Source organism: Heliangelus exortis, chromosome 25, assembly GCF_036169615.1.
Source record: "Heliangelus exortis chromosome 25, bHelExo1.hap1, whole genome shotgun sequence".
NCBI lineage: Eukaryota > Metazoa > Chordata > Aves > Apodiformes > Trochilidae > Heliangelus > Heliangelus exortis.
This window is the reverse complement of record NC_092446.1, coordinates 4,575,259-4,588,598: the sequence shown is the minus strand read 5'-3', so window position 1 is coordinate 4,588,598 and position 13,340 is coordinate 4,575,259. Positions and strand designations below refer to the sequence as shown.

Sequence of the window (13,340 nt, the reverse complement as noted above, 5' to 3'; positions counted from 1 at the left end):
CCGCGGGAGCTGAGCCTCCTGCTTTGTGCTGCCTGCGAGTCCCCACCTCCCGATCGCAGGATACTGGGGACTGAGTCATGGAAATGGTTCAGACAATGGCTTGGCCCCTTTATAACTGGCCGGAGGGGGCAAAGCAAGGAGAACAAATCCGACCTTGCTTCCTGCACGGAAGCAGACCCATTGTTTGGGAATGGGCATGTGCTTTGCTCCTTACCAGCCTGGGAAAGCTGCAAAGAGATTGTTAACGAGGACCAAGCTGGGGTGGGTGGGTGGGGGGTGGTCCCGGCAGGTCCCCCTGTGGCTCCTTGCTCCATGTGCTGCCTGTGAAAACCCAGGGAAGATGGAGATGAAGGTGCTGCTATTGCCCACAACCTTCTCTGGGTCCCACCTCCAGACCTGCCTCATCCATCCTGCAATACCCCCCTGCATGTGGGATGGAGACATCCCCACAGTGTCCCTGTCTGCAAGCCGAGTCCCTCTGTTGCACAGAAAGGAGCTGTGCTGGACTGGCAGAGCAAGCAGAGGGACCCGAGGGACCCTTGCAACCCGACAGACCCAGTGACAGCCCCTGGACAAGTGGCTCCAAGGCTGGATGTGTCCCTGTGAGGCCACCACCATGTGGTGAGCACCATGCCAGAGGAGTTGCACAGACACACACTCTGTGGCCTCACAGGGACAGGTAGGTGGCCACCTGCTGCTCCTTAACCCCAAACTGATAGGACAATGCTAGCAGAAAAGTTCAAACCTTCTGGAAGCCTGGGAGCTCTGGTCTCGTGGTCCAGGGGGCTGAGGGACACAGCAGAGCTCCAGCAACCCGGGCAGGTTGTGGTGCTGGTCCTGCACCCTCAGGCACTGCCTTTCCCTGCTCCTGCCTCCCCAGAAGATCTCACTGAGTGCCCACCTCCCCAACCCCCCTGCTTTTGGGGCTCAGGGTGTGAACACCAGGGCCACGTGCCCTGGGGGATGGTGACTGTGAAACCAGCACAACCCCAACCCACAAACCCCCCCTGAGCCTTCAGCTTCTCCCCCTGCTCCCTGCCCGGTGCTTCCCCTCCTGGGCTCCTGGCAAGGGTGGTGGGTGAGCTCCAGGACTTAACGTACCCATCATTTCCAGCCAAACACCACAATTTATCCTGGCCACTTCAGAGGCTTTTCCAGCAGCTGGGAGCTCCGTGCTGCCTTTTTCCCCGGTGCTGGCAGTGCGGGGCTACTGCAGGGAGTCAGGGCTGGGAGAGCGAGTCTGCCCGCAGTTACCAGGCTCTAATCGGGGCGTAATAAACCCAAGATGTTCCAGGATTGCTCTGTGGAGAGCGCACTCGGAGCAGCTCGTTCTCAGCCAGAGCTCACAGGGAGCTCGTTCCAACAGCAAAGCAGAACCGAGCTGTGATCCCGCAGGAGAGAAGAGCTGGGGGGGCACTGAAACCGCAGGTGAAATTCAGCTGCTGCCCGAGCAGAACATTTGGAAAAACGACCAAATAAAACAAACAAAACAAATAAACAAACAAAAACCCCCACAAAAACAAAAAACCCCACAACAAATGTTCTCTGTGGCAGGCACAGCACGCGATGCTGTGGTGCAAACATCTGGACTAAAATCCTGCATCCCCCTGCCCGGCTGCCTGCACCCCCCGGGGGTGATGTGCTGGGGGGAAGGGTGGCTTGGGGCAGCTCTGCCTGCTGGACACGGGGCAGAAGCCCCCACCCAGGCTGAAGGGAAGGTGAGCAGCCAGGGGAGGTGATGGAGAACTGAACAGGGCCAGGTCTGGAAAGGGGATTTCCAGAAAGCCCCGGGCTCTGCTGCTGCCAGAGAACCTGACAGATAGATGGGCACCTCCAAAAGAGGCTGAAATCACTTCCAAACCCATCACAGCACCAGGCAGACAAAGCACCCTGGGTGGAACAGAGCAGCTCCACTGGAGCTCCTGTCCAGCATCATCAGATCCTATGTGGAGAGGCTGAGGGAGCTGGGGGTGTTGAGGCTGGAGAAGAGGAGGCTCAGGGGAGACCTCATCACTCTCTCCAACTCCCTGAAAGGAGGTTGGAGCCAGGGGGGGTTGGGCTCTTTTCCCAGGCAACTCTCAGCAAGACAAGAGGGCACAAGAGGTCTCAAGTTGTGCCAGGGGAGGTTTAGGTTGGACATGAGAAAGAATTTCTTTCTGGAGAGGGTGATCAGCCATTGGAATGGGCTGCCCAGGGAAGGGGTGGATTCTCCATCCCTGGAGATATTTCAAAAGAGCCTGGATGTGGCACTCAGTGCCATGGGCTGGGAACCACGGGGGGAGTGGATCAAGGGTTGGACTTGATGAGCTCTGAGGTCCCTTCCAACCCAGCCCATTCTAGGATTCTATGACTCTATGATCATCCTCACCCCGTGCCAGTGCCTGGCCCTGGGGGGAATTCAGTGTCCCCCCTGCCAGGTGACACACGTGGCACAGAAGGACCCACGCGAAGCAGCAACCCTGCTGGGGACTTTCAGCTCCGAAGGGGGATTGGATGGGGAGAGGAAACAAAGCAGCTTTGCAGCTCTGCAACTCCCAGTTCCCAACCTGAATGCTGCTGGTTTTTTTTATTTCAGACGATTCAAGTTGTGTCTTCCCCCCCTCCAGCACAGCCCAGCAGGATGGCCTCGAGTAGCCACACACACAGCCCCAGCCCACAGCTCCCCTCCTAAGGGAAAGGCAGCAGAAAAGGAGGACACAGCCAGCCTGGCAGCCTCCCCAGGGCATCCCCACGCCGTGGGGTTGGGCCCAGAGCAGTGCAGAGAGGTGATGCTGAGCAGACTGACCCGGAGAGATGAGCAGGAAGGGGGGGCCCGGCCCGACCACACAGTAGGATGGATGGAAGGGGACCGTGGCCAGAGGACAGTGTGGACCAAAGCCACATCCCTCCGGCTGCTGCTGACCCCCACGAGCACCCGGGATGGGGTGGCACTGGGGGGCCGAGCCCATCGCCTTCCATTCAAAGGCAAAACTGAGCTCCCAGTGCCTGGGGTCCCTCCGCCAGTCTGGCTCCAGTGGGGACCCACAGCACTGCCCGTGCCACCCACCTCCCGCCAGCCAGGACCCTCCAGCTCAGCCCGACAGAGGGGCTTTTCTTGTCCCCTGCCTTTGTTTTCTATTTAGTGCTTTTGTTCTCCCCTCTTTGGTCCTTTGTTCCAGCTTGTCCTTTGTTCCAACGCCTTTGGTTTCTCTTCCCTTTGATGCTTTGTCACTCCCTTCATCTTGGTGCTTTTCTTTTCCCCGGGTTTTTTAAGCTGGGGGTTGTTTTCTCTGGCCGCTCTGTGCTTGGCATTTTTTATCCTTTCTCCTGCCTGGTCCACTCCTCGGGTCACATGGGCCCAGCCCAGATTGTCTTCAAATCCCCATTTGTCTTGTTTTGGTGCCTGGATTTCCCTGCCTTTATGTCCTTTCTTAAGAGACTCTTAAGAGATTTCTTCTCCTCAGTGAGGGAAGTAGGGGGGAGGTCGGGGCTTAATTAATTAGCGAGTGTAATCGTTCGATGCTTGGCACTGCAGGACGTGTGGAGCATCATTATTATTGTCATTAGGATGTTAAGGGTTAGCGAGGGTTTAAATACCAGCTAATTGCAGCGAAAGAGCTCCAAGTTCACAAAATTCTATCAGAAAGAGCCAGACTTGTTTTCAGCCACCAGGCTTGAGAGAAATTCCTAACACAGCCAGGCAGGGAGAAGATGAGCAGAGGAAACACATCCCAGCAGCAGCCCCGAGGGCTGGGTGATGGTCAGAGAGAGCTACCCAGAGCAAGGAGCTGCTCTGGCCTCCCCCAAGAAGACCAAAGAGCCAAATCCTGGGGATTGAAAATGCAGTTTTGTGGCAGAGCTTGAGGGAAGCATGAGGGGTGCTGCCCCAAAGGACTGGGTTAAACTGGGAGATTTCTGCTGGTGCCCATCACAGCGGGGCCAACGCAGCCCCTGGAGATGAGGATGAGCAAAGGGTTTGGCTTGTCCAAACTCCTGCTGGGTGCAGAGCATGGGGGCTGCTTCTCCAGCAAACCACAGGGGTTACAGGGACTTGAACCTGGGCAGGGCTGGGCCCGTGTCCCCTCTGCACCTCCAGACACAGCTGGGAGCAGGGGTGCAAACACAGCCACAACCCGGGCAGGATTAAGGAGCTGTTTGTCCTGAGAACGACTTCAGTGTGAAGTTTGCTTTGATTTTAGTGCCCCAAACATTCCTCCCCAGCACCTCAGAGTCTGAGCACATGGTGATTCCCTGGCTTGGCAGGAAAGAGCAGGATCAAACCCTGCTGCCTGCAGCCCCTCTGAAACCCAGCATCGCTCACGCTCCCCACGGACCAAACGAAACCCAACACCACCCAGGATCCATTTTTTTTCTTTATTTTGCGAGCCCCAGACACCCCACCCCAACACACCACGGGCTGAAGCAGCTGTAGCTGCTCACCAGCTGTGGAAGGGAGGGAGGAAGCAGCCAAACTTAGCAACAGGATGTACCCTCAGATAACGTGATCGATATCAGAAAGGCAGCTTTTCAAGTCAAGAGCTAAAGCCATCTGCCCAAACTGGGTGTCTCAGGAGATCAGCACTGATACAGAGCCTCTCTGGCTCTCGTCTTGCCTGGCACCCTGATTTCTCCTCTCCTGAGTCACTTGTGGTGACGTCCCCAGGGTTTGTGGTGGGGTGGAAGGGGTGGCTTTCCCATTGTGGCACTAAGGGGAGAGGGACAGAAGCATGGCAGGAGCCCCAGGAGGGGATGGGTGGCTGGGGGAAGGTCACCTCCTGCCCAAAGGGATGGGTCCAGGTGGCTCAGAAAGCATCTGGGGGCTGCAGAAAGGGTGCTTTGATACTCTGCAGTAACCCCACAGTGCTGGTACACCCACTGGTGTGTCACCACCTGAGTGTGACACCAGGGTGGCGATGCAGCCAGGCAGGACCAGACAAAGGGAGACAACCAGGAAGGCCCCAAGGGAGGTTTTTTTCCCAGGACAAAACCTGCACCAGCTCCACGGAAAGACACAAAGCATGGCAGGGAGGGAAGTGAGCTCTCACCTGTCCTGAAGTGCTCTCACCCCTCAAGCAGAGCTGTCACCTGGACACTGAACTCTCCAAAATGTGCTGTCACCTCTATTCACCAGGGCTGGTGGTGAGAAGGGGCTGGCTGTGGAGAGATGCCAGGGACCCATCCACGTCTGGCTGGGAGCTCTGGCAGCACCCCACGGGGTTCTCAGCCCAGTGAGCATCTCTGTCCCTGCCCAAACCCTTCAGAGGTTAAAAACTTGACGTGCTTGAAACAAAAGGAGTTGGGAAAAGCCATCGTTCCGGTCTGCCCGGTTCTGGTTTGAGTGCAGCTGCTCGAATGCAAAGCTCAGGGTTGATAAGACATGATGACAGAGTCATAAAACACAGCTCCACGCTGTGCCGGGCCTGCCACGGCCACCCAAGGGTGCTGGGGTCCCAGCTCGGCCCTTGCAGGAGGTGGCATCAACCCATCCTCCTCCACCATCAGCTGCACCATCCCTGGCACCATCAGCGGGGCTCAGCCAGCCCTGCTCACCCACCCCTTTGCTCTGCCCCACTCCCCAAAGGGGCTGAACCTGTCCTTAGACCAGAGCTGGCACCGGGAAGGCAAATAATAAAAAATAAAATAAAAAAAACAAAACCAAAAAACAACAAAAGCAAAAAAAAAAAAAAAAAGAAGCAAAGCCCCCTCATCTCTCTATCTGCAGCCATGCAAGGAATATTGTTCAGCACAGCACAAAAGCATCCCTGAAAATAGAAGCGCCAGGGCCAGGGCTGCCAGTGGCTGTGTGAGATAACGTCTACTTGCAAACACTGAGCCTTTGTGCCGCTGTCACTGTCCCCATTGTTCAGGAGCCTATTGCCTCGGGGATATTGTTCCCTTCTTTTGTCTCAGCCCGGCTCCTTTTTGTTTGACTTTACTTACCATTTCATTCCTCTCCTTTGTGCCGGGGTTCTTTCTTTTGTCTCTCCCTCTCTCTCCCTTTTCTCTCTGCCATTTGTATTTAGCGATTGTTCCCGGGCCCGTTGGACACACAAAGTCCTCCGGGGCTCTTTTTTCTCCTCCATTCTCTCCCCATTCAGGTGGGTTCGGCTGCCCATAGGTAACCGGGAGGAGCGGGGCCTCCGGGAGCTCCCGTGGTGGCTTTTGGGGACACCGGGTTCCCCTCTGCCTCCCTGACAAATGGGACCGGAGCTGCTGCTGTCCAGGACGCTGACACGGACACGGTGGTGGCAGAGCCACACACGCAGCTGGGGACACGGTGCCCAGGTCCAGGGTGGGGATTTGAACCCTTACCCACCCCAGATTCAAGCCTGCCCGGGCTGTCCCGGCCCTAAAATCGGTGGCTCCTGGTTAACACAACCTTGGCTCCCCCCCATCCCTGCTTTTCAGGAGCCAGGGAAGGGACAAGGTGACATTGAATGGCAGGAAACACCGAGGCTGCTTTCCCACTGCCCCCCAGCACCTCCCTCATTGGGGGCCCTCTGAGAGGGACCTTGGGGGATGCAGGGTGGGCACCCACCCTCCCATTCTGCTGGTGCCCATCAGGCAAAGCAAGGGGGGGGATTCCCACTTTGTGCTCCTTGACACCCCCTCCAGCAGCTTCTGGGGACAGCAAAGAGCAGCTGAGGGCTTGATCCTTGGGGATGCAGGCAGGAGACAGAGGGAAGAGAGCAGAGGCATCTGGGAAGCAGCTGGAAGGTGCCCCAGCTCCTACAGGATGGTGGGGACAACAGTGGGGACCCCTTGCACCCTCCTGCCCCAGACCCCTTCTCCTATAGAGCACCCGGGGGGCTCTGCCGCGACCAGGGTGGGAATGAGGAGGAGGAGGATGCACCAGGAAACCTTTTCAGGGGTTGCTGTGACGAGGAGAGCCGACAAGTGGCCATCCCGGGAGACAACAAAGCCCCCGCTGTTCTCCAGGGCTCCGTCCTGACCTAAGGGGATTTTTCCATCCCTCCCCGCTGATGAAACCCCGAGGATCAAAGCCCACTGCAAAGCCACCTCCTTCAGCTCTCAGGCACAACCCGAGCGTGGATGGGGAGGTCACAGGGAGACACACACCCCACCCCCCCAAAAAAAAGAAAAAAAAAAAACTGAAAAAACCCCAAAACTCACCCCAGCACCAAGGATGGAAGCCGTGGGAGCAGGGGGACAGCGAGCAGAGGGTCCTGGGGGGCAGCGTGAGCCCCGGGGCTGCGGGACGGGGCTGCGGGGGGGGCGTGCCTGGGAATAAAGGGAGCAGACTGTGGGCTATTGTTTCATTGTTATGGCTTCAAAGGACAATGGGGCATTGTTGTCTCTGGGGATCCCATTGTTTGCTTTCGCTGCAGATCCCAGCCGAGCAGTGGATGGAGGTTTCCCGAGGGCCAGGCAGGCTCCGTGTGTGGGACACTAAATAACGAGGCAGGCGTGTTGGCTTCCCCACCCCCTCCCCACCACCCTTTCCAAAAAGACAGCACCCTGCAGCCTGCCTGGGCACACACACTGGCCAGGGCACAGCCCAGCACAGCATGGACAGAGGCACCAGGACCACCCCCATGCCAATGGGGAGCACACAGAGACCCCCACACCCCACAGACAGACGCACCAGGACCACCCCCATCCCTGTAGGGAGCACACAGAGACCCCCACACCCCACGGGCAGAGGGACCAGGACCACCCCCCATCCCCGTGGGGAGCACACAGAGACCCCCACACCCCACAGACAGAGGCACCAGGACCACCCCCCATGCCAATGGGGAGCACACAGAGACCCCCACACCCCACGGGCAGAGGGACCAGGACCACCCCCATCCCTGTAGGGAGCACACAGAGACCCCCACACCCCACAGACAGAGGGACCAGGACCACCCCCCATGCCAATGGGGAGCACACAGAGCCCCCACACCCCACGGGCAGAGGGACCAGGACCACCCCCTATTCCCATGGGGAGCACACAGAGACCCCCACACCCCACGGGTAGAGGGACCAGGACCACCCCCTATTCCCATGGGGAGCACACAGAGCCCCCACACCCCACGGGCAGAGGGACCAGGACCACCCCCTATTCCCATGGGGAGCACACAGAGCCCCCACACCCCACGGGCAGAGGGACCAGGACCACCCCCCATGCCAATGGGGAGCACACAGAGCCCCCACACCCCACGGGCAGAGGGACCAGGACCACCCCCATCCCCGTGGGGAGCACACAGAGACCCCCACCCCACAGACAGAGGGACCAGGACCACCCATGCCAGTGGGGAGCACACAGAGACCCCCACAGAGATGGGGTGAGCACAGGGAGGGTTCACCCTGATGCCTGCTCCATCCCCACAGACTCCAGCAAACTTGTGGCAGGGATAGAGAGGGGAAACACACACAAAAAAAATCCCACTCAGCCTTTTTGCTGGGAACCCGAGCCAGGAGGGAGCAGCCCAGGGAGGTGTTTTGCTGGGCAGAGCTGTGGCCCCACAGCTTCCCAGTGGTGTTTTCTGCTGCTCCCCTCTCCATACCCACAGGAGGTGAACTGTGGTCACCCTGCAACATCTCGAGGGTTTTGCTGCCTTCTCTCATCACCCAGCACCCCCCAAAGACAAAAATCCCCCTGGCACACAGAGCATTTGCTGTTTTCCACCCAACTTCTCCACCAGTACCCAAGAAAAGGGATTTGGTAGCAACAAAGGGACTCAGGGAAGGACAGTGTGGCCTCGGGTCCCTGTTTGTGCAGCACCCCAAGCCCAGGATCTCTTTGCATAGCTCCTTCCTATGCAAAAAATAAATCTGGGTGCTATGTAAAAGCTGGGGGAGGGGGAAGGAGCAGGGAGCAGCCTCCAAGCCACAGCTGAGCCCCCCCCAGAGCCTGTGGCTGCCCTGGCACATCAGGAGGTGCCGGAGGTGGGCTGGGAGATTGATGGAGCAGGAAAGAGATCTGATCTCCCCAGTGCCAGCCTTAACCATGAGGCTGCTGACAACAGCTGGGGAAGGGAGGGAACTCATCCAGGCTGAGCCCCAGGAGGGGGCCGGGGTTGGGAAAAGCAATACTGGGAAGATTTGGTTGGGAGAAGGAGGTTGGGGGGGAGGACACCCAACCCACAGAAATTCCATCAGCCTGGGACAGCTCTGCTGCTCTGCTCTGCTCTGCCCCCACGCAGGGAGCTGGGCCCTGTCCCCAGGGGTCTGACCACCCTCCTGGATGACATGGAGAGAGAAAGAGGGCCCTGAGCTGGTTTGGCTCATCCCCTCCTGCTCCATCCCCATCTCCCTGGCCCCCTGCCCTCTCCCCCGAGGGCTGAGCCAGGGACAGGCTCACATCAGCTGCTGCTGAGCATCTTTCCCCACCACCCAAATGCACCTTGGGCTGGCTGACCCCCCACTCTTATCATCCTCAGGAGGTGAAAACCCAGCCAAGGTGATCAGCAGCCCCAGACCAAGCTCAGTTTCACAAGAACAAACACCAGGGTTTGGGGTTTTTCAAAGGGAGGGAAGCAGCTGCTGCCAATAAAGGTGTAAATCCAACTCAGGTTGGTTTGTTTAGGTTTTAATCCTGGGATTTCCCCCTGCTTCTTATCAGAAGAGGAAGGTGGACCTTGCCTCTCTAATGCCCCCAGGACTGATTTCTGGAAAAAGCACCCGGGGAATTTATTGGGGATCAATAGAAGCTACTTGGGAAAACCAGATCAGGTATAATTAGAGCTCTTGGCAAGGCAGCAGTGACAGCCTCCAGCCCTCTGCTCCCAGGCCTTGTGTCCCTGCCATGGAATAAGGTGATGGTTCCTCCCTCAGCTCGCAGAGACCAAGCACTGCTGGGTACCAAGGGCACCCATCCCTGGGGACAGCACCCCAAGGGCTGCACCCTGCCCACCCCACCCAAGCTCTAGAGCTGGCAGCCAGCCCATCCTGCTCTGGGGGCTCTCCTGCTCCTGCCAAGGGTTATTTACACACAGACAGACACACAGACAGACACACAGACACACAGACACACAGACACACACAGACAGACACACAGACACACACAGACAGACACACAGACACAGACACACAGAGACACACAGACACACACAGACAGACAGACAGAGACACACAGACACACACACAGACAGACAGACACACAGACAGACACACACACAGAAAGACAGACACACAGACACAGACAGACAGACAGACAGAGACACACAGACACACACACAGACACACAGACACACACACAGACAGACACACAGACAGACACACACACAGACACACAGACAGACACACAGACAGACACACAGACACACAGACACACACAGACACACACACAGACAGACAGACACAGACACACACACACACACAGACACAGACAGACAGACAGACACAGACACACACAGACACATTCTCTTCCCCTCAAACAGCACCATTTCCTCTCAGATAAAGAGCTCCCACCGCAGCCTCCCCCACTCCTCACCCTCTCCCCCCCCATGTCTCCAGCACCCATTTCGGAGCCCACCTTGGCCTCTGATACCATCTCACTTCCTCAGATGAATATTAACTCCGTTGTTGATTTCTGATAAAGGGATGGGCTCCAAAACACCGAACACCCCGGGGAGGGGGCAGGGGGGCAACAGAACAAAGCCCTGGCAGGAGCAGATGTCAGTACCCGGGGCACTGCTCCCTCCACAGCCCAACCCCAACACACTGGGGCTGCCCTCCTGTCCCCCCCCAACACCTGCATGTGGCAAAGCCCCAGGAACAACTCTGCAGGTGCAGGGGGACTCTGGATGTCCCTGAGAAGTAGGGGACACCGGTGACAGGGTCAAACTTCCCCTCTGGTTCGTAGCATCTGAACGTCTGGAATACACCTGAGGTCCAGCAAGCCTGGGAGATCCCCCACCAGCTGGACCTGGCTTAGGCTGAGGTCAGTTTTTAGTGAAAAAACCACCTGAACAGTCCCCATAACCCACCCAATGGGGAGCACAGGGAAGAAGAATCCCTGGAAAAAACTGGGATTTATTTACAGAGCAGCTTGCCTGGCAGCAGTCAGTGCTCAGAGGCCATCACACCACCCCATCAGCCATCTCCATCCCCAGGGACTGGGATATTGCTCCTGTTTCACAAAGAGGCAGCAGAAGAGCAGACACAAGAACATTCTGAAGCTCAGGGCTGGACCTGCAGGGATCCTGAGCAAAGCCTTCTGCAGACCCAGGCCTGTGAGATGGGCAGAGGCTGGATGGGACCCGAGCATCCTGGTCTTAATAAACACTTCCTTGTGAGGAAAATAAACAGCCCAACCCTGAAGCTATCCCGTGGCTTTGTCTTACCACCCCCAGACCCCAAATCCTGCAGCTGGGTGACAGCAGAGCTCTCAGTAACCATCCCTACCCCAGTCACAGACAAAAGGCTGGTGTTGAGGGAGAAGCCCAGGAAAGTTCCTACTGTGCTGGGTGGGAACGTGGCCTCAAAGACAAGTGCAGGAAAATTGGGCTTAAATATTTTGTTTTGCCTCAAGATTTCATCCAATAGGTAAATCTGGAGGCTTGGGCTCAAGGCATGGGAGGGAAGTCTGGGAACAGGGTGGTCTTTTGGGTGACTTTGCAAAGCCACCTCGGGCTGAGCTCCATCCAGGCTTTGAAATGGTGGGGAATGGGAGAAGAAACACTTCCCCCAAAGCCCAGGTTACCCCTGGCAGGAAAAAGCAGCAAAACCAGCACCATCAACCCACTTGACCCAACCAAGTCCAGCTCCTTGCAGGAAGGGCCCCACTGGAATGGGAGGGAGCAGGGCTGTGCTGCTGCTGCTCATGTGGCAGAGTCTCCCTGCTGAGGGCAGGCAGAGTGCCCATGACTCATTTTTCCAAGAGATGTTACAAACAATGGTAATGATGCCCCTGGTGGGTATGAATGTGAAAAGGCCCAACGGGGGGGCAAGCATGCTGGGCACCTTGTGTGTGGGCTGCCAAGGGAGGGTACAGCCACCAACAAAACCTGCTGGAGCCAGATTTTGGCATTGTTGTGTGACCAGAGCCCTTCTGCAAGGATTTTTTTTTTTTTTTTTGGAGGGGGGAGAAAGGGCAAAAAGACTGCCCAGCAGATCCCCTCTCCTCACAGAATCCTCTCTGCTTCTGATGGGGATCAACCCCCTCTCCAGCCAAAGATGGGATCAGTTTTATTGCCCAGGGAGGAAAAAAAAAAAATGGCAAAAACCATCCCAAACGGTTCCATCCCCGTGTGGGTCTGGAAGAAGGACAGGCAGGGAATTTCAGAAAGCATTAAGGCTGCTCCTGCCTCTACCCTCCACACAAGTTTTCCATTCTCAGATGCTGCCCTAAGGGGACAGCTTCTAAGCTGTTCAAGCCCTTGACCTTCCCCTGGTGTCTGATACTCTTATTTTTAGGCACAGAATCCTTAAAACATCCCAGTGCTGTTCCAAGATAATGCACAGGGAAGGCAGGAGGTGGTGAGGCTTGGGGGACAAGGCAGATGGGTGAGATCAATGGGGCAGGGGGGGATTTTCCCCCTGTACAGCCCCCACAGCTACACCCTCCCCACTGACTGATTTTCCAGACACTCAGACAGTTCCAGACCTGGAAAGAAAGGGAAAAGCTGAAGGGAGCCCAAGCTCAGCAAAGAGCCAGGAGGTGTTTGGGGGGCTCCTGCCAACACAGCCCCAGGTCCTGGCCAAGGATGGAGCCCACTGCATCCCTCAGGGCCTGAGCTCAAATGCAACTTCACTTCCCAAGAGCCAGGAAGGCACCAACCTGCAGGCTGGCTGGGTGTAAGGGTTAGGTTCAAGCACACAGAAAAAACGATTTTGTCCTACAAATCATTACAGCTTACCAGAGAACCCCAGGGAGAATGTTTCCCTCTGGAAAATCAGGAGCACTCTGCCCCCCTCCTCGGAGGGCTCTTTCACAAGCACAGAGCCTCATCCTGCACAAGGACTGGGCTGGGCCAGGCCAAGCAATTCCCAAGTGCAAGAGGGAAGAACTGGAGCCTTTTTCCCAGAACCCCAAAGCCACAGGCAGAGCAAAGGGACAAATATTTACACAAAGCACCTTCCAGGGCTGTCAAAAGTGCTACAAGTTTTAAGAACGAAAAAAACAATAAAAAACCAAGCATTGCAGAGCCCAGCCTGATCTGCCTGGGCTCTCCCCTGCCTCCAGGGTCAGTACAATGGTCTCAAAACTGGAATGCTGCATGGAAGAGAGCTCTGTCCCAGCAGCACTGCAGGAAAAGGTTCTCAGTCCCTGGATCATAGAATCACAGAACCCTAGAACTGGCTGGGTTGGAAGGGACCTCAGAGCTCATCAAGTCCAACCCTCGATCCACTCCCCCCGTGGTTCCCAGCCCATGGCACTGAGTGCCACATCCAGGCTCTTTGGAAATATCTCC

At 56.9% G+C, this 13,340-nt stretch overlaps 1 protein-coding gene across 1 annotated transcript in view; it reads right to left on the bottom strand.

Annotated features, from left to right (window-relative positions):
- The window catches only part of SOX13 (SRY-box transcription factor 13), a 32,357-nt gene extending 25,140 nt beyond the window's left edge, over positions 1-7,217 (bottom strand). Inside the window, exon 1 of the mRNA XM_071768168.1 lies at positions 7,114-7,217. The gene's annotated coding sequence lies outside the window, so the exon portion shown is untranslated. The remainder of the gene's footprint in view (positions 1-7,113) is intronic.
- Positions 7,218-13,340: the final 6,123 nt, after the last annotated feature.